Genomic DNA, 20758 nt, shown 5'->3' with positions numbered 1-20758 from the left:
TTTCTTCCAGGCAACATCAGGTATTATTTTTGTAATTTGCTACTAACTTTGGAATGACACGATGTCCAGAAGACTCTTAGCCGACAGTTGGTTGTGCTTATGGATAATCCTGTCTTTCTTAACCTCCTTCGAAGGACCGTGCTTTACGGCTGCATGGCTACCGTCAGTCTTTGGTTTGTTTTGTGCAAATTTTCTTAATGCTTGTACACGTCTGCAACAAGGGAAAAAACTATGTTAGAATATACATAGTTGTACAGCTGGAACCCACAGAGAATGTAATCACTCGATCACTGTAAATCACGCTTAGGGGCGGTACTGGATGAATTCTTTCAAATATTATCGTCTCGTTCTCATTTCATGAGGGAGGAACGGGGAGATATATACCATACAAAGTCGATCAAAACTTGATTCAAGTCCTGGCTTCGTAGTGATCAATAATTTTAAAATTTCCTGTGCCATACTAATTTCACACGAAACTCCTCGACTGGCGATGGTCCATACAAAATCGATAACAAAATCTAAGTCACATCTAGATAAACATTTAGGGTGGTACTCGTATTAATAAACTAATCTCAACTTCGAGACTGCTTTCAAGATCATGTCAATGTGACAGTTCTTATATAAAAACAGGGGCTTGAGCTGAGTTTCAGCTGAGATTAGTTTATTATTACCACCCTTTTAAATTGTAGTCATCAGTTTTTTGTATCGGATCGTTTTGCATATTATCCAAACACTTTTGTTTGCTAAGCGGATGCATTAGTGAATTATTTACGGGGATCGAAACGACCACCCTGCTACGGTCCCCGTATATAACTGACAGGAGTCAGGTCAGGAACTACACGAGCGACCAGCTTGTGAATTTCATCCCGTCACCGCACCCCGCCCCCTTTCCGCGCCCTTCCAGTGGCCCCTCCCATCCAATTTCCGCCTCCCACTTGTCTTGGAAGCACATGCACTAGTGGCCATTACATTACACAAGAATAACTCAGGTTTACAATAAAAAGCAGTCGCAGTATATCCAATTAATAATTCATCTAATATTTTATAATACACTTATTTAATGTTTTTTTATTGCCATAAATGCAGTGAAAAACATGTTACAAAGAATAATTATCGTGCATTTCAATTATAATAATCATGCAAAAATTATAAAAAAGAAGAAAATGAATATGTCAATTTATACGTACATAAGACTCCCATAAATAAAAAATATATACGTATAATTACAATCACATTATTTTGCACAAATTTAAAATACGTCGTACATATTTCATAAACATAAATTCATAAAAGCAAATTAAACAAAAACATGTAAAGTACATTTAATAAGGGACATTTAAATAAAGTGTATATGAAGCTAGGTGTATGATAGTATACCAATAATTTAAAGAGAACAACAATATTATTTCAACGACTACTCTTCGGCATGAGGACCAAATAGGCAACCCGATATCATAATTCAAATTCAAAAATATCTTCATTCAGTAGGTAACATAGTTACACATTGAATCGTATTTTTTACATAACGAACGTCTCATTCGCCCTAAAACTTTTGCAGCTTCTCACAACCTGTATAGCCGGGGAAAAGAAGCTGCAAGAAAAACCTGGGCACAGGGCCATAGAATAAGAAATAATATGACAGGGCCTTAGACATTTTTTTGTAAGGCAAGTTCATGCTTATTCCGGGTATTAACAATGTGTTGATCACTATAAGTATTTTTAATCAAATGATACTTTTTACGAAATGTCGAAACGCATTATTATATTCTTTGGAGATTGTATGGGACTGGTGGGATGTCATCAATAAAAGCGGTCGCACTCGTTTTTACATCATTCCTAATTTAAATTCGAAAATAAGACTAAAAGAAAAATGAGATTGATTTTCGATCATCTTATACCGTTTAAATTATTATTAAATTAAATTATTATATACACTTTCTAAATTATTTTATAATTTATGAAATAAACTAGCGACCCGCCCCGGCCCCCGGGTACCCGGAGCTACTCCGTCAAGTCAGTAATACAGAGCGTTACCTTCTGAAAAACCGTGGCTTGAAAGAACTAGACCACTATCTCTACTCAGCAAGTGCTCGGAAGGATATAAATATGAATCTTAAATAAGTGCGGTAGGTAGGCAGGCTGATAATACGGCCACTTCCATATTATAAAGAAATACCCGAGAAAGAAAAATAAAGTGTTTTCGGAAGTGTATGTGACTTAATTGGGCTGGTTTGAGTTGAAAATTCAAGCAGTTGTTTCTGTTAAAACCTGAAACTTCGGTCAGGTAGGTGTGAAATATGATGACTATCCCCCCTTACATGATACAAAAAGGAGCCCCTTTGTTCACATATTTTTTTATTCATAACATTGAAGTTCACATTAAAACATATCGCACCCTTCGTGGAAAAACGCAGTAAGTTGATTTTATCAACTTTTCAGGAGCTAAAAAAAACTGTCCTACTAATTAGTTATAAGTTCTGGAAATAACCTTCAAAGAGAAAATAATAGCAAAATGTAGCCCGGATTGACTCACATTTATTAATTTTTAATTAATTGTGTATATTTATAAAAAAAATAAAAAAACACGATTGCGTAGATATTCCACGAAACTATAATCAAACGTTCCGTTGTAAGTACAGACACTGCTTTATTATTACGTAGTGCAAACAACATTGACAGTTGTAACTTTACCTACAACGTTGTTCACCTTCCGATTTCATCGTACTCGGATGTTGTAAGTATAAAGAGCAGGGAAATTATACTCAGTCTTCTTATATGGACAGGTAATTTAATTCCGTAAACGGGCAGGGTTTCCCCTTACAAAATGTTAGCAAAAAAAAGGAGACGACCAAAAGTGCGCGCTCGCTTAAATAGGCGGGCTTCTCGATCCCACTCCCACCACAAGGCTTGGCTAGGCGGGTGGCGGGTGATACATGATTGGCTGGCTGGCTGGCTGGCTAGCTTCCGGCTTGGCGGCATAGGTGGCAGCAGTGGCGTTACACTCGGCCGTCCTGCAACAATTGCTCCCGCAATGGGATGAGAGGACAATATTAGGTAAGGTTCAAAACACTCAAAGAACAATAATAATATAAACTGATATGGTAAACTAGCTTTCTAAAAGGTCAATGAGGTCCTCAGTCTCTAACTGGTCATCTGTAGTAGTCTCACTATCAGACATAGGTGCAACACTCTTATAAGGCCTAATAGCATCTGCTGAGACAAGTCCGCTGAACTTCTTGTACCCCCTCAGCCCCTTTATGCTTCTTATTTTGTATCTGTCCTTTCCTAGAACAGTCACTACGACATACGGCCCAGAATAAAGGTCATCTAACTTGGAATTGACTTTGCTAGCGCTACAAGCTGGGGCCTGTTTCCAAAGAACAAAATCACCCTTTTTATAAATTGTACTATGTTTCCGCTTCCTATCGTGCTGATATTTCATTCTTGCACTAGCCACCTTATTCCTAGCCACTGCCTTCGTACGCCGTGATTGTACGGGCTCCGCGAGTCGGTCAGGAATTGAGACGTCACAAACAGATCTACCAGCACGTGCAAACATTAAATCGTATGGTTTGTAGCCTGTCGAGGCGTTTGATGTGTTATTAATACCCCACACGACATTAGGTAAACTGCTATCCCAATTATTCCCTGCCTCATTTGGTTCAGTAGCCCTTAATGCATCTAAAATTGTACGGTTTGTCCTTTCTACCTGTCCATTTGCTCGTGGGCATGCAATGGTACACAAGGTATGACGGAACTGCTTTTCAGTCGCAAACCTTTTGAAGTGTCTGCTTGTGAAAGCTTTGCCATGGTCAGTTACTACGCGATCAGGGATCCCAAATAAACTATAAACCTTTTTCAAGACACGTATACTCTCAATCGAATTTACTGTACGGGTTGGTTCAACAATAACAAATTTTGAAAAAGAGTCAGTAATCACCAACATATATTGATATCCCTTCTTGGTTTTGCAAAAAGGGCCAAGGTGATCGATATGTATCATCTTCATGGGCTCTGTGGGTTTAGGTATGGGATGCAATTTACCTTCCTTTTTTCCGTATTCTCCTTTACCATACGCGCAGTGAATACAAGATAACACGTATTTTCTAATGAATCGCGACATCTTTGGGAACCAGAAATCTGCTTTGATGAGTTCAGTGCATCGTTTAAGTCCTACATGACCGACGTCATCGTGGTGCATCTGCAATATTTTCCAACGTGCAAATCCCGGAACTATCAGACGATTACCGTGAAGGGTTTTGCGGTACAGTCTATTATCAATTAGGGCGTAATTGTTAACTATATCAGTATCAGTACAACCACTATTTATCAGTTCAATAACCTTATTAAGCTTTTCATCTTGCTGCTGAATTGTATAAAACCAATCTGACACTTCCAGACGATTTATATTGACAGTATCTATGACTGGAGCAGTTTCTAAACGTTCGGATACACGCTCAGCATTAGCTTGAGATTCAACCGGAGGATCGACCGGATTCCGGCTGAGCGCATCGACATGTTTCATCCGTTCACCGGGTCTATAGACAATGTCAATATCATAGTCTTGGATTAGAAGCCACCAACGCGCAATTCGTGGAATGAGGTCACGTTTGGACAGTGTTGCACTGACAGCGGTACAATCTGTAACAACCCTCACTTTTTTTTCGAATATATAAACACGGAATCTGCGTAATGATTCGACTACCGCCAACGTCTCTAATTCGTAACTGTGATAGACACTTTCTTCTCGGGTAGTAACGCGGCTAAAATACATAACAGGACGTAAAGTGTTATCGGTGTGTTTTTGCATTAGTATACCGGCGATGCCCAGTCTGCATGCATCCGTGTGAATTTCTATTGGCAGTGAGGGATCATAAATAGCCAAAACCGGTTGACTACATAAGTGACGTTTCAGTTCATTGAAACTGTTTACCTGTGTTTCACCCCAAGACCACGGGGCGTTTTTCTTCGTAAGTTCAGTAAGTGGTCGTGCTATTACCGCAAAGTTGTAAATGAACTTGCGAAAATAACTACACAACCCAACAAATTGCCTTATTTCATGCACATTTTGCGGGGTAGGAAATTCAGAAACCGCTGCCAATTTTAATTCACCCGGTTGTATACTATTTGGCGAGATTTTGTGGCCCAGATATGAAACCTCTTTTTGCAGGAATGAACATTTACGTATGTTTAATTTTAGGTTTTCAAATTGGAGTTTAGTAAGTACTTTTCTCAAATGCTCAATACCCGTATGCACATCAACGGAAGGTAACAGTATATCATCTAAAAAGGCAAGAATTTCCGTACTACCAATTGATTCCACAACATTATGTATCAACCGCATGAAAACAGAAGGGGCATTAGCGAGGCCAAAGGGTACGCGCGTATATTCGTAGTGGCCGTGCGGAGTTATGAATCCAGTTTTGTATGTATCTTCAGGGCTTATAGGCACCTGATGATAACTCTGAGCCATATCTAGACTTGTAAAGTAATGTTTACCTGCTAGCTGAGACAATTGATCATCAATATTAGGCAGGGGATATCGATCGCGTATTGTCACGGCATTTAACGCGCGGTAATCAACACATAAGCGAACTTCACCATTTTTCTTTTTAACTAATATAACCGGTGAAGCATAACTAGATTCAGACTTCTTGATAATACCTGCGTCTAATAGTTCGGAAATTTTTGATCTGACGGTTTCTAACTCGCTATGGGAGAGTCTATAGGGACGATAGTAAATGGGCTGGTCGTTATTTAACCGAATTCGCATCTGAACTAAATTAGTACAACCGAGGTCTCGAGTGTCGCACGCAAAGCAATCTCTATATTCCGACAACAAAGCAATCAACTGTTTATATTCGCTATCGCTAATAGAACCTACATTGATGTCAACAACGTCTACTCCTCCTATTTTCTGCGTATCAGTAGGCTCGACTAAACTGGCACTAAGAACATCTTTGGCTAAGGGAGAACAGTTATTGGCATTGTGACTGACCTGACTGGCTGGCTGCATTGATATCTCTTCGCAGCTCTCGGCACGAAGCAAGACGGTGCCTGCGCTCCACTTCACGCCTTTGCTGCCTGTGTTGACGACCTTCAAGTAGCCTTCGCTGCCCCGAAGTAGTGTAGCTGGCAGAGAATAGGTGACACCTTGCAGGTCAAAATGTCGAACTGATGTAACCACGTCATTGGCTTCGCGGTTTCCAAGGATGTGAACCTTGACGATACTTGTCCCCGGTGGTAAACATTCTTCAGTGGCAGTAGTAACCATGAAGCGTTGATTCTCCTCAATTATATCGATACTCGCCAGATTGTCGGTTTCAGCAGCTTTTAGGGTGGCTGTGCCGTTTTGCACTATGAGTGATACACCTTCGCTATTTATAACGGGCTGACCGATTAGCAAGTTAATTCCGTTCATCTTGACGTCAGTCAATTGAGCTTGGCATAACATATCGAGACCATCAATTTCAAGTCTAAATTGCACCTCACCTTTGCTCTTGACTCTATCACCATAAAATCCCCTTAGCTCGACGAGTGAAGGTTTCACATCTAGATCGAGAAGTTCTGCGACTTCTATATTCAGTATATTGACTTGGCTTCCGGTGTCCACATATGATTTAACGTAGATTCCATTAATTTTGCCAGTCTTTTTGTAGATATCGTTGTAATTCTGTATCAGTTTTACTTCCTTAATACACGTAATGTTAGCCGCCCTGTCGATGAGTTTGAGGTTATTAGAACAACGTGGTGCGATATGACCTTGTGCACCACATTTGAAGCAGCTCCGTTGATCTGGTAAAGGGCAGTTTCGTACCAAGTGTCCGGTCTTCTTGCAGCGTGGACAGGGATCAGTCTCAATGTTTACAAGGCCCTTTTTCTCTGTTCCTTGACGTATATTTTCCTTATGTGAGCGGGTAGATTCCATGCGTTGACACGGTGTGCGAAAATCATCTAAGGCACACAAGAAACTTTCGTACAGCTGCATCCCGTTACACCGCGGATGATGCAAGAAACTGTTGCGGCGTTAGAGAGTTTGCAGCGAAAGCACATGGCCGTTTTTTCTTGATAGTACTTTGTCATGCTCTCATCCGGCATTTTTTTTCTGTTCAGCATTTCTTCAAGAGTGCTGGCGTAGTCTCTATGTTTCGGGAACGCGCGAAGTAACATTTCCTTCCATTCTTCCCATGAATAGTCATACTCTTCGAGGCGGTTATACCACTTACGTGCTTGGCCCCTTAGCTTGTCTTGGAGGTGGAAAGACTTCGTTGATTCTTCCCAGCCGTGAATGTCTCCCAATTGTTCGATCTTCTTCAGCCATGTCCGTACAGTGCAGTCCTCGTTTTCCGGGTCGAATTCGGGTATAAGTGATGCAGCTCGGTGATGCTTCGGTCGAGTGAAAGTGGGTAGGTCATCTTCCAGCTCACAGAACGCCTTCTGTACCTCTTGCGTCAAAAGGCTCCTTAGGATTTTCCTTGCGGGTGGCGTAGATGCACCGTCGTTGGCATCTTGCCCGCCGTTGGCAACATCGGCGTCTCCAGTAGAGTCGGTGGATGATTCCATATCCCAATCAGGCGGCCGTGGTCGTTTATACGCGCTTGATGACCTTGCTTTCATCGTAGATAATCCCACTTCTGAGTATAAAGAGCAGGGAAATTATACTCAGTCTTCTTATATGGACAGGTAATTTAATTCCGTAAACGGGCAGGGTTTCCCCTTACAAAATGTTAGCAAAAAAAAGGAGACGACCAAAAGTGCGCGCTCGCTTAAATAGGCAGGCTTCTCGATCCCACTCCCACCACAAGGCTTGGCTAGGCGGGTGGCGGGTGATACATGATTGGCTGGCTGGCTGGCTGGCTAGCTTCCGGCTTGGCGGCATAGGTGGCAGCAGTGGCGTTACATAAGTATTAGTTACTTCGTTCTTACACGAAAAATTTTAACAAAATGTTTTGCGTAAGTTGAGAAACCTATTTGTTCCACGTGAAAGTAAATGATCTTTTATAGTGTAACTATAGAAATTGCTTTTTTAATAAGGAAATATCTCAAAATTATTGTATGTATCTTTAAATACATGTTTGTTGCAGGGGTTAAGTCTAGAATGTAGAAGTATGTATGCTCATACATTATACGGGGTGGCCCAGAACTTCAAGTTCAAAATGAAAAATTAGATAGAGTGGCTCATTGGCTACTAGAAACACCCCCATGTATGTTCAGCCATAATTTATTATTATTTATAGTTTAGGAGATATGACCTATTTTGTACCTTTTTTCTAGATTTTCTAGCTTACTGCAGTAATCATCATTTTGTCGGTATCTCTTACTTCATAATTATCTTATTATACTTCATAACTATGTCTAAAGACATATACCGCTAGGTAAAAAAATAAAAACAGTCAAATCAAAGATAAAAAAATTTTTATTGGAAGTCAAAGTGAGAATTGGACCAAAATTGTCACAGTTGTTAAAACTTCGCCGAAGAATAATTAACACATGAGATTGGCATGGACGCTGAAAGTAAGTATCTCTGAAAAACTGCTCCATTTAATAGGCTTTTAGACACATCCCTAAATAGAATAAGTACCCTTAATAGAAGCAAAAAACTAAGTAATTAGACCTCAAAGATTGCAAGATAGATTTGAAGGAAAAATTACATTCTCATACAATGTAGGTAGCTGCTTCTTTCTAACGTTGTTAAAGGTGCTCAAAGACACATTTTCAATAAAAAAATCACGCTCATAATCGCTAACAGGGTAGACATAGCAACAGTCTGAAGACAAAACTTGCAGTTACTTTTGGTATTCATATTGTAATGAAGGAAAAAGTTTGGGTATCCCCAAACCGTTACTACATACATACTATGAGATACTAAAATAAAATCTTTCTGTCTTAAAATCTTTGAGGGCTAATTACTTAGTTTTATGCCCAGGAGGTCGCGGGTCGGGCGGGCCGCTGGATGCGGGCAGCGCAGGACCGATCGTCGTGGAGATCCTTGGGAGAGGCCTATGCCCAGCAGTGGGTGTCATACGGCTGATGATGATGACCCTATTAAGGGTACTTTTTTGGATGTGTCTAAAAGCCTATTAAATGGAACAGTTTTTAAAAACACTTTCAGGGTTCATGACAATCTCATGTGTTTATTATTCTTCGGCGAAGTTTTAACAACTGTAACAATTTAGACGAATTCTCACTTTGAATTCCAACTTCCAATGACTTTTTATCTTTCATTCGACTGTTTACCTAGCGATACACATCCTTAGGTATAGTTATGAAGCAAAATAATTAGAAATTAGAAAGAAAAAAATTGAATTATTAAAAAAGGGATAGCGACAAAATGATGATTTCTGATGTAAGATAGAAAATTAAGAAAAAGGTGTAAAATGGGTCAGATCTCCTAAATCGTAAATAATCGCTGAACATACATGGGGGTGATTCTGGTGGCTAATAAGCCCCTCTATCAAATTTTTCATTTTGAACGTGAACTTTTGGGCCTGTATATTGAAATAAATAAAATCAGTGTTAAATTAAGTGTTTATTCTAATTTGTTTTAAAAAAATTAATATTTATTTACTAGCTGTGCCGAAAGCCGTTTGACCCGCATGGGTTTTCAGTTTTCAGGGAGTTATTTATATTTGTAATTAAAATCTAACTTTGAATTTTAAAACGTTTATTAATTACTAGCTTTTGCCCGCGACTTCGTCCGCGTGGCGTGTTATATAAGAGAGAGATCTTTGTGTGTGTGGGAGTGCATACTTATGCAGTTTAGATTTTTTCATAAGTACATTTTTTTTTTCCCAATAACTCCCATTTTTCAAAATACAGCCAAAAATAAACTTTATATTTACTAAGGTATGCATGCATGCTAGATTGAATCAATTGATTGAATTGTTTTTTTTTAATTGATTGTTCATTGAGTTTTAATTTTAATACACACTTCCTCTCTTCCCTTCAACGTTGCTGTGCCCTACAGGGTCCATGTTTTAGTTCCTATGCCTATGTAACACCCCATTGTACTACATGGAATGCAATAAATAATTTAATTGAATTGAATTGAAAATATCTATCTTACGCGGTTTCGATTTTTTCATACAAATGTTTTTTTCCCACTAACTCCCGTTTCCGTGGGAATTTTGCAATATCCTGTTGCAACTAAGCTTTAAGTTAACTAAGGTACCTGCATGCCAAATTTCAAGCGTCTAACTTGAGTGGTTTAGATTTTTCATACATACATACATACATAAACTCACGCCTATTTCCCACCGGGGTAAGCAGAGACTATAGAATTCCATTTGCTTCGATCCTGACACACTTCTCTTGCTTCCTCCACATTCATCAATCGCTTCATACACGCACGCCGGTTCAGAGTAGATCGTATTGAACCTTTTCTAAGGACATCTCCAATTTGGTCATCATAAGTCCTAGATTTTTCATACAAAAGGATTTTCCCGCTAATTCCCGTTCCCGTGGGAATTTCGGGAATTCCTTTCTTAATGCACCTCTACGGTACCTAAGGTACCTGCATGACAAATTTCAAACGTCTAACTTGAGTGGTTTAGATTTTTCATACAAAAGGATTTTCTTGCTAATTCCCGTTCTCGTGGGAATTTCGGGAATTCCTTTCTTAGTGCACCTCTACGGTACTTAAGGTATCTGCATGCCAAATTTCAAACGTCTAACTTGAGTGGTTTAGATTTTTCATACAAAAGGATTTTCCCGCTAATTCCCGTTCCCGTAAGAATTTCGGAAATTCCTTTCTTAGTACACCTCTACGGTATCTAAGGTACCTGCATGCCAAATTTCAAACGTCTAACTTGAGTGGTTTAGATTTTTCATACAAAAGGATTTTCCCGCTAATTCCCGTTCTCGTGGGAATTTCGGGAATTCCTTTCTTAATGCACCTCTAAGGTACCTAAGGTACCTGCATGACAAATTTCAAACGTCTAACTTGAGTGGTTTAGATTTTTCATACAAAAGGATTTTCTTGCTAATTCCCGTTCTCGTGGGAATTTCGGGAAATCCTTTCTTAGTGCACCTCTACGGTACTTAAGGTATCTGCATGCCAAATTTCAAACGTCTAACTTGAGTGGTTTAGATTTTTCATACAAAAGGATTTTCCCGCTAATTCCCGTTCCCGTGGGAATTTCGGGAATTCCTTTCTTAGTACACCTCTATGGTATCTAAGGTACCTGCATGACAAATTTCAAACATCTAACTTGAATGGTTTAGATTTTTCATACAAAAGGATTTTCCCGCTAATTCCCGTTCTCGTGGGAATTTCAGGAATTCCTTTCTTAATGCACCTCTACGGTACCTAAGGTACCTGCATGACAAATTTCAAACGTCTAACTTGAGTGATTTAGATTTTTCATACAAAAGGATTTTCTTGCTAATTCCCGTTCTCGTAGGAATTTCGGGAATTCCTTTCTTAGTGCACCTCTACGGTACTTAAGGTATCTGCATGCCAAATTTCAAACGTCTAACTTGAGTGGTTTAGATTTTTCATACAAAAGGATTTTCCCGCTAATTCCCGTTCCCGTAGGAATTTCGGAAATTCCTTTCTTAGTGCACCTCTACGGTATCTAAGGTACCTGCATGCCAAATTTCAAACGTCTAACTTGAGTGGTTTAGATTTTTCATACAAAAGAATTTCCCTTCACTACTCTGCTCCTATTGATTGTAGCGTGATGAAAAGTATACTATAACCTGTCCAGGAGTGTGAAGAATAATTGTACCAAGTTTCATTAAAATCCGTCCAGTAGTTTTTGTTTCTATAAGGAACATACAGACAGACAGACAGACAGACAGACAGACAGACAGACAGACAGACAAAAATTTTACTGATTGCATTTTTGGCATCAGTATCGACCACTTATCACCCCCTGATAGTTATTTTGAAAAAATATTTAATGTACAGAATTGACCTCTCTACAGATTTATTATAAGTATAGATTACATGCATAATCACAAAATATATTTATACGGTACATTTTGGCACTTGCCTTTATTAGAAAAACCTTCATTTTTAGTTAGTCATTAAGAGTTTTCTTGAACATTTTGCTCCTTTCCGATCACCCCCTCTTTGCTTTTCGGTAGAACCTGCAAATGACAAAATATAAAAAACTATTAAGTATGATAATAAATTACTAAAAAGAAAAATAACCATTAATACCTATTATAGTAAGCTTAGAGATGAGCCAATTTTCCAACGTATCCAAAAAAGCGACAGTGTCAGTGATAAAAATGTATGTGATTACATGTCAATCTCTCAAATCACTGTCACTGTCGTTTTACGTATTTAATCGTTTGCAACTTGGCTAAAACCCCATAAAAGCCAGTTGGTTTGCATAAGAGATAACTCTAGAAAAAACTACATTAAGCAAATCAAAAATATTTGTGGTTGTTATGATAAGAGGAAAATAACAGAATAATTATACCACAAATACACAGGCACTGACTATTTCAGAGAAACTTTACCACGCGCCGCTTCCAGGTTAGTAGGTAAATACCTATATCAATCTGGAATACAAATACTGAAAGGATATTCCGGCATACAAAACATGGAACGTTTTCAGCTGCTTATCTTCCCGGCCAAGTCGTAAATCAGAAATGGTACTAATATTAATTTTAATATTAGTAGTATTTCTTAATTACCGACATACATAAGTACTCAAAGTGACACCCATATCGCAGCCGAGCGGCGATATCACTAGGACATTGCAGTCTGGTTACCGGATTGCCCAAAAGTAAGATGATCTGTGCGTCGGAGGGCATGTTAGGCAGTCGGTTGCGGCTTAAATAAGTATGCAGGTGTGTCGTCGTTACATGAGGCATGTCAAGGACCTATGGCGGCTCCGTAGTAACCCTGATACCAGGGTAGATGAGGTCAGTCAATTGTCTCAACCCACACGAGAGAAGGAGAAGTTTACTCGACTTTAGTAGGATACGGATAGGTACATACGAACCTTGAAGAGAATGTGTCTCATGTTGACTACGACGAGAAAATATCCCATAGTTTCTTGAAATATTTTTGCATTTCTGGTCATTCTTCCACTGGGTTGTACTGGATTGGGTTGCAGTATTAGTGGAATCTGTTAATTGTAACAATGGTTTAAATACATTGTTTGTAGGTAGGTACATAATGGACGGTAAGAAATAAAAAGGACCCATTACCAAATCACCCTAATAATTAGACACAAACCTAGATATTTTATCGTTATTTAGGTATTAAATAGAAGGTTACAATGCGTTAATAATAAAATGCATATCAAACTCAAGCGAACAAATAACAACAAAATCAAGGGAGTTTTTGCAAAAGTTAACTTATATAACTAGGTAGATTATTCACAACCACGCCGAAATACTACAGTTGATGCTTCTGTGTAAACCTTACAAAACAAAATATTTATAATATTAATAGTCTAATAAATAGTAATATACTAAGTAGGTAAGGTAATAGGTACTTACCTAAAATCTAGCTAGTCTATTTATAAGTAAATTACTCACCATCTTTGATTTTGTCCAAGTTGAGCATACGTATAATCCTTGGGTTTTTTACTTCCACACAAAGATATGCACGCTTCGAGTAGCCACCATGAACAAATTAAATAGAGAGATAATTATTACATCTATCCAACATTCGTCAATCATGACTTTTTATTCTAACAAAAATCGACCTTATTATTACTACAATGCGATCGTTATTTTGTAGGGTCGTATGCTGACTGACGGAATACCGTGGTAAAACCACGATCACAAATAGACAATCAGCTTTCATTCTACAAATAAAGATCACAGTGAAATATTAATAAGGTCGTTTTTTTATAAACTTCGTCGGCAATAATTTTGTCTATGGGTGATCTTTTTTTTACCGTGGTAAAACCACGATCAGCATACGACCCTACAAATAACGATCACAGTACAGTAATAATAGGGTCGATTTTTGGTTGAATAAAAAGTCGAGATTGACAAAAAATTGGTGGATAGATGTAATACCTCTCTAATATAGCCGGCGCGGCGTAAGTACAGTAACCAAATAAAACGTAGGGATTTACGCTAGTGATAACTAAGTATATTTATTTAGGACATTAATAAGTAGTATATGCACCATTCAATTCAGCGTACACGAATACACCTTCTCACAAATTTTCATTACGATATCAGTAAAAATGAAGAAAATATTACAAAAATAATGAAATTGTGCAACATTCATAAAAATATTTTTCCCCCATAATAAGAAAGTAAGTATAAATACATGATTTTTTTTTTCTAATTTTCCCATATAGTAAAGTCATAATAACACTTACGTCGATTTTACACGAAAGTTTTTTAGGATGGTCGAGTCGTAAGTAAACGTACTGACATGTTTCACGACATTATACGACACGACAATGGTTGTACGTCTAGTTACTTCGTTCTTTCACGAATCTTGTAGCGTTACTTTTTGGTGTAACTCCAGCTACTTGCCTATTCTGCGAATCTTTTAGCGTAACGGTTTGGTGTAAATATAAATACGTAGTTTTTTCCAAGCAAGGTTTGATATTACTATTACGTTATTTCATTTAACTTCATTTTTCGATGACATATTTTACACTATACTCTTCGTAAATATAAATACAACTCTTTTAAAGGCAATAATTTGAATCATTTGTCGTGTTATTCTAATTACCTACAAATATATACTACTTATTAATGTCCTAAATAAATATACTTAGTTATCACTAGCGTAAATCCCTACGTTTTATTTGGTTACTGTACTTACGCCGCGCCGGCTATATTAGAGAGGTATTACATCTATCCACCAATTTTTTGTCAATCTCGACTTTTTATTCAACCAAAAATCGACCCTATTATTACTGTACTGTGATCGTTATTTGTAGGGTCGTATGCTGATCGTGGTTTTACCACGGTAAAAAAAAGATCACCCATAGACAAAATTATTGCCGACGAAGTTTATAAAAAAACGACCTTATTAATATTTCACTGTGATCTTTATTTGTAGAATGAAAGCTGATTGTCTATTTGTGATCGTGGTTTTACCACGGTATTCCGTCAGTCAGCATACGACCCTACAAAATAACGATCGCATTGTAGTAATAATAAGGTCGATTTTTGTTAGAATAAAAAGTCATGATTGACGAATGTTGGATAGATGTAATAATTATCTCTCTATTTAATTTGTTCATGGTGGCTACTCGAAGCGTGCATATCTTTGTGTGGAAGTAAAAAACCCAAGGATTATACGTATGCTCAACTTGGACAAAATCAAAGATGGTGAGTAATTTACTTATAAATAGACTAGCTAGATTTTAGGTAAGTACCTATTACCTTACCTACTTAGTATATTACTATTTATTAGACTATTAATATTATAAATATTTTGTTTTGTAAGGTTTACACAGAAGCATCAACTGTAGTATTTCGGCGTGGTTGTGAATAATCTACCTAGTTATATAAGTTAACTTTTGCAAAAACTCCCTTGATTTTGTTGTTATTTGTTCGCTTGAGTTTGATATGCATTTTATTATTAACGCATTGTAACCTTCTATTTAATACCTAAATAACGATAAAATATCTAGGTTTGTGTCTAATTATTAGGGTGATTTGGTAATGGGTCCTTTTTATTTCTTACCGTCCATTATGTACCTACCTACAAACAATGTATTTAAACCATTGTTACAATTAACAGATTCCACTAATACTGCAACCCAATCCAGTACAACCCAGTGGAAGAATGACCAGAAATGCAAAAATATTTCAAGAAACTATGGGATATTTTCTCGTCGTAGTCAACATGAGACACATTCTCTTCAAGGTTCGTATGTACCTATCCGTATCCTACTAAAGTCGAGTAAACTTCTCCTTCTCTCGTGTGGGTTGAGACAATTGACTGACCTCATCTACCCTGGTATCGGGTTACTACGGAGCCGCCATAGGTCCTTGACATGCCTCATGTAACGACGACACACCTGCATACTTATTTAAGCCGCAACCGACTGCCTAACATGCCCTCCGACGCACAGATCATCTTACTTTTGGGCAATCCGGTAACCAGACTGCAATGTCCTAGTGATATCGCCGCTCGGCTGCGATATGGGTGTCACTTTGAGTACTTATGTATGTCGGTAATTAAGAAATACTACTAATATTAAAATTAATATTAGTACCATTTCTGATTTACGACTTGGCCGGGAAGATAAGCAGCTGAAAACGTTCCATGTTTTGTATGCCGGAATATCCTTTCAGTATTTGTATTCCAGATTGATATAGGTATTTACCTACTAACCTGGAAGCGGCGCGTGGTAAAGTTTCTCTGAAATAGTCAGTGCCTGTGTATTTGTGGTATAATTATTCTGTTATTTTCCTCTTATCATAACAACCACAAATATTTTTGATTTGCTTAATGTAGTTTTTTCTAGAGTTATCTCTTATGCAAACCAACTGGCTTTTATGGGGTTTTAGCCAAGTTGCAAACGATTAAATACGTAAAACGACAGTGACAGTGATTTGAGAGATTGACATGTAATCACATACATTTTTATCACTGACACTGTCGCTTTTTTGGATACGTTGGAAAATTGGCTCATCTCTAAGCTTACTATAATAGGTATTAATGGTTATTTTTCTTTTTAGTAATTTATTATCATACTTAATAGTTTTTTATATTTTGTCATTTGCAGGTTCTACCGAAAAGCAAAGAGGGGGTGATCGGAAAGGAGCAAAATGTTCAAGAAAACTCTTAATGACTAACTAAAAATGAAGGTTTTTCTAATAAAGGCAAGTGCCAAAATGTACCGTATAAATATATTTTGTGATTATGCATGTAATAATTAATAAACGTTTTAAAATTCAAAGTTAGATTTTAATTACAAATATAAATAACTCCCTGAAAACTGAAAACCCATGCGGGTCAAACGGCTTTCGGCACAGCTAGTAAATAAATATTAATTTTTTTAAAACAAATTAGAATAAACACTTAATTTAACACTGATTTTATTTATTTCAATATACAGGCCCAAAAGTTCACGTTCAAAATGAAAAATTTGATAGAGGGGCTCATTAGCCACCAGAATCACCCCCATGTATGTTCAGCGATTATTTACGATTTAGGAGATCTGACCCATTTTACACCTTTTTCTTAATTTTCTATCTTACATCAGAAATCATCATTTTGTCGCTATCCCTTTTTTAATAATTCAATTTTTTTCTTTCTAATTTCTAATTATTTTGCTTCATAACTATACCTAAGGATGTGTATCGCTAGGTAAACAGTCGAATGAAAGATAAAAAGTCATTGGAAGTTGGAATTCAAAGTGAGAATTCGTCTAAATTGTTACAGTTGTTAAAACTTCGCCGAAGAATAATAAACACATGAGATTGTCATGAACCCTGAAAGTGTTTTTAAAAACTGTTCCATTTAATAGGCTTTTAGACACATCCAAAAAAGTACCCTTAATAGGGTCATCATCATCAGCCGTATGACACCCACTGCTGGGCATAGGCCTCTCCCAAGGATCTCCACGACGATCGGTCCTGCGCTGCCCGCATCCAGCGGCCCGCCCGACCCGCGACCTCCTGGGCATAAAACTAAGTAATTAGCCCTCAAAGATTTTAAGACAGAAAGATTTTATTTTAGTATCTCATAGTATGTATGTAGTAACGGTTTGGGGATACCCAAACTTTTTCCTTCATTACAATATGAATACCAAAAGTGACTGCAAGTTTTGTCTTCAGACTGTTGCTATGTCTACCCTGTTAGCGATTATGAGCGTGATTTTTTTATTGAAAATGTGTCTTTGAGCACCTTTAACAACGTTAGAAAGAAGCAGCTACCTACATTGTATGAGAATGTAATTTTTCCTTCAAATCTATCTTGCAATCTTTGAGGTCTAATTACTTAGTTTTTTGCTTCTATTAAGGGTACTTATTCTATTTAGGGATGTGTCTAAAAGCCTATTAAATGGAGCAGTTTTTCAGAGATACTTACTTTCAGCGTCCATGCCAATCTCATGTGTTAATTATTCTTCGGCGAAGTTTTAACAACTGTGACAATTTTGGTCCAATTCTCACTTTGACTTCCAATAAAAATTTTTTTATCTTTGATTTGACTGTTTTTATTTTTTTACCTAGCGGTATATGTCTTTAGACATAGTTATGAAGTATAATAAGATAATTATGAAGTAAGAGATACCGACAAAATGATGATTACTGCAGTAAGCTAGAAAATCTAGAAAAAAGGTACAAAATAGGTCATATCTCCTAAACTATAAATAATAATAAATTATGGCTGAACATATATGGGGGTGTTTCTAGTAGCCAATGAGCCACTCTATCTAATTTTTCATTTTGAACTTGAAGTTCTGGGCCACCCCGTATAATGTATGAGCATACATACTTCTACATTCTAGACTTAACCCCTGCAACAAACATGTATTTAAAGATACATACAATAATTTTGAGATATTTCCTTATTAAAAAAGCAATTTCTATAGTTACACTATAAAAGATCATTTACTTTCACGTGGAACAAATAGGTTTCTCAACTTACGCAAAACATTTTGTTAAAATTTTTCGTGTAAGAACGAAGTAACTAATACTTATGTAACGCCACTGCTGCCACCTATGCCGCCAAGCCGGAAGCTAGCCAGCCAGCCAGCCAGCCAATCATGTATCACCCGCCACCCGCCTAGCCAAGCCTTGTGGTGGGAGTGGGATCGAGAAGCCTGCCTATTTAAGCGAGCGCGCACTTTTGGTCGTCTCCTTTTTTTTGCTAACATTTTGTAAGGGGAAACCCTGCCCGTTTACGGAATTAAATTACCTGTCCATATAAGAAGACTGAGTATAATTTCCCTGCTCTTTATACTCAGAAGTGGGATTATCTACGATGAAAGCAAGGTCATCAAGCGCGTATAAACGACCACGGCCGCCTGATTGGGATATGGAATCATCCACCGACTCTACTGGAGACGCCGATGTTGCCAACGGCGGGCAAGATGCCAACGACGGTGCATCTACGCCACCCGCAAGGAAAATCCTAAGGAGCCTTTTGACGCAAGAGGTACAGAAGGCGTTCTGTGAGCTGGAAGATGACCTACCCACTTTCACTCGACCGAAGCATCACCGAGCTGCATCACTTATACCCGAATTCGACCCGGAAAACGAGGACTGCACTGTACGGACATGGCTGAAGAAGATCGAACAATTGGGAGACATTCACGGCTGGGAAGAATCAACGAAGTCTTTCCACCTCCAAGACAAGCTAAGGGGCCAAGCACGTAAGTGGTATAACCGCCTCGAAGAGTATGACTATTCATGGGAAGAATGGAAGGAAATGTTACTTCGCGCGTTCCCGAAACATAGAGACTACGCCAGCACTCTTGAAGAAATGCTGAACAGAAAAAAAATGCCGGATGAGAGCATGACAAAGTACTATCAAGAAAAAACGGCCATGTGCTTTCGCTGCAAACTCTCTAACGCCGCAACAGTTTCTTGCATCATCCGCGGTGTAACGGGATGCAGCTGTACGAAAGTTTCTTGTGTGCCTTAGATGATTTTCGCACACCGTGTCAACGCATGGAATCTACCCGCTCACATAAGGAAAATATACGTCAAGGAACAGAGAAAAAGGGCCTTGTAAACATTGAGACTGATCCCTGTCCACGCTGCAAGAAGACCGGACACTTGGTACGAAACTGCCCTTTACCAGATCAACGGAGCTGCTTCAAATGTGGTGCACAAGGTCATATCGCACCACGTTGTTCTAATAACCTCAAACTCATCGACAGGGCGGCTAACATTACGTGTATTAAGGAAGTAAAACTGATACAGAATTACAACGATATCTACAAAAAGACTGGCAAAATTAATGGAATCTACGTTAAATCATATGTGGACACCGGAAGCCAAGTCAATATACTGAATATAGAAGTCGCAGAACTTCTCGATCTAGATGTGAAACCTTCACTCGTCGAGCTAAGGGGATTTTATGGTGATAGAGTCAAGAGCAAAGGTGAGGTGCAATTTAGACTTGAAATTGATGGTCTCGATATGTTATGCCAAGCTCAATTGACTGACGTCAAGATGAACGGAATTAACTTGCTAATCGGTCAGCCCGTTATAAATAGCGAAGGTGTATCACTCATAGTGCAAAACGGCACAGCCACCCTAAAAGCTGCTGAAACCGACAATCTGGCGAGTATCGATATAATTGAGGAGAATCAACGCTTCATGGTTACTACTGCCACTGAAGAATGTTTACCACCGGGGACAAGTATCGTCAAGGTTCACATCCTTGGAAACCGCGAAGCCAATGACGTGGTTACATCAGTTCGACATTTTGACCTGCAAGGTGTCACCTATTCTCTGCCAGCTACACTACTTCGGGGCAGCGAAGGCTACTTGAAGGTCGTCAACACAGGCAGCAAAGGCGTGAAGTGGAGCGCAGGCACCGTCTTGCTTCGTGCCGAGAGCTGCGAAGAGATATCAATGCAGCCAGCCAGTCAGGTCAGTCACAATGCCAATAACTGTTCTCCCTTAGCCAAAGATGTTCTTAGTGCCAGTTTAGTCGAGCCTACTGATACGCAGAAAATAGGAGGAGTAGACGTTGTTGACATCAATGTAGGTTCTATTAGCGATAGCGAATATAAACAGTTGATTGCTTTGTTGTCGGAATATAGAGATTGCTTTGCGTGCGACACTCGAGACCTCGGTTGTACTAATTTAGTTCAGATGCGAATTCGGTTAAATAACGACCAGCCCATTTACT

General features: G+C 38.4%; 2 long non-coding RNA genes across 2 annotated transcripts; one reads left to right on the top strand and one right to left on the bottom strand.

The window, feature by feature from the left end:
• Positions 1–11956: 11956 nt before the first annotated feature.
• On the bottom strand, positions 11957–13625 carry LOC126380950 (uncharacterized). Its single transcript, XR_007568591.1, has 3 exons — positions 13501–13625; positions 12960–13085; positions 11957–12093 (listed from the first exon to the last, which is right to left on the bottom strand). It is a non-coding gene; the product is annotated as an uncharacterized LOC126380950 (long non-coding RNA).
• Positions 13626–15142: 1517 nt separating this feature from the next.
• Positions 15143–16847, top strand: LOC126380949 (uncharacterized). The gene is made up of 3 exons (XR_007568590.1): positions 15143–15267; positions 15683–15808; positions 16674–16847. It is a non-coding gene; the product is annotated as an uncharacterized LOC126380949 (long non-coding RNA).
• Positions 16848–20758: the final 3911 nt, after the last annotated feature.

Source organism: Pectinophora gossypiella, unplaced genomic scaffold, assembly GCF_024362695.1.
Source record: "Pectinophora gossypiella unplaced genomic scaffold, ilPecGoss1.1 Pgos_32, whole genome shotgun sequence".
NCBI lineage: Eukaryota > Metazoa > Arthropoda > Insecta > Lepidoptera > Gelechiidae > Pectinophora > Pectinophora gossypiella.
The sequence above is the reverse complement of the archived record's forward strand: the minus strand, read 5'-3'. Positions and strand labels throughout refer to the sequence as shown.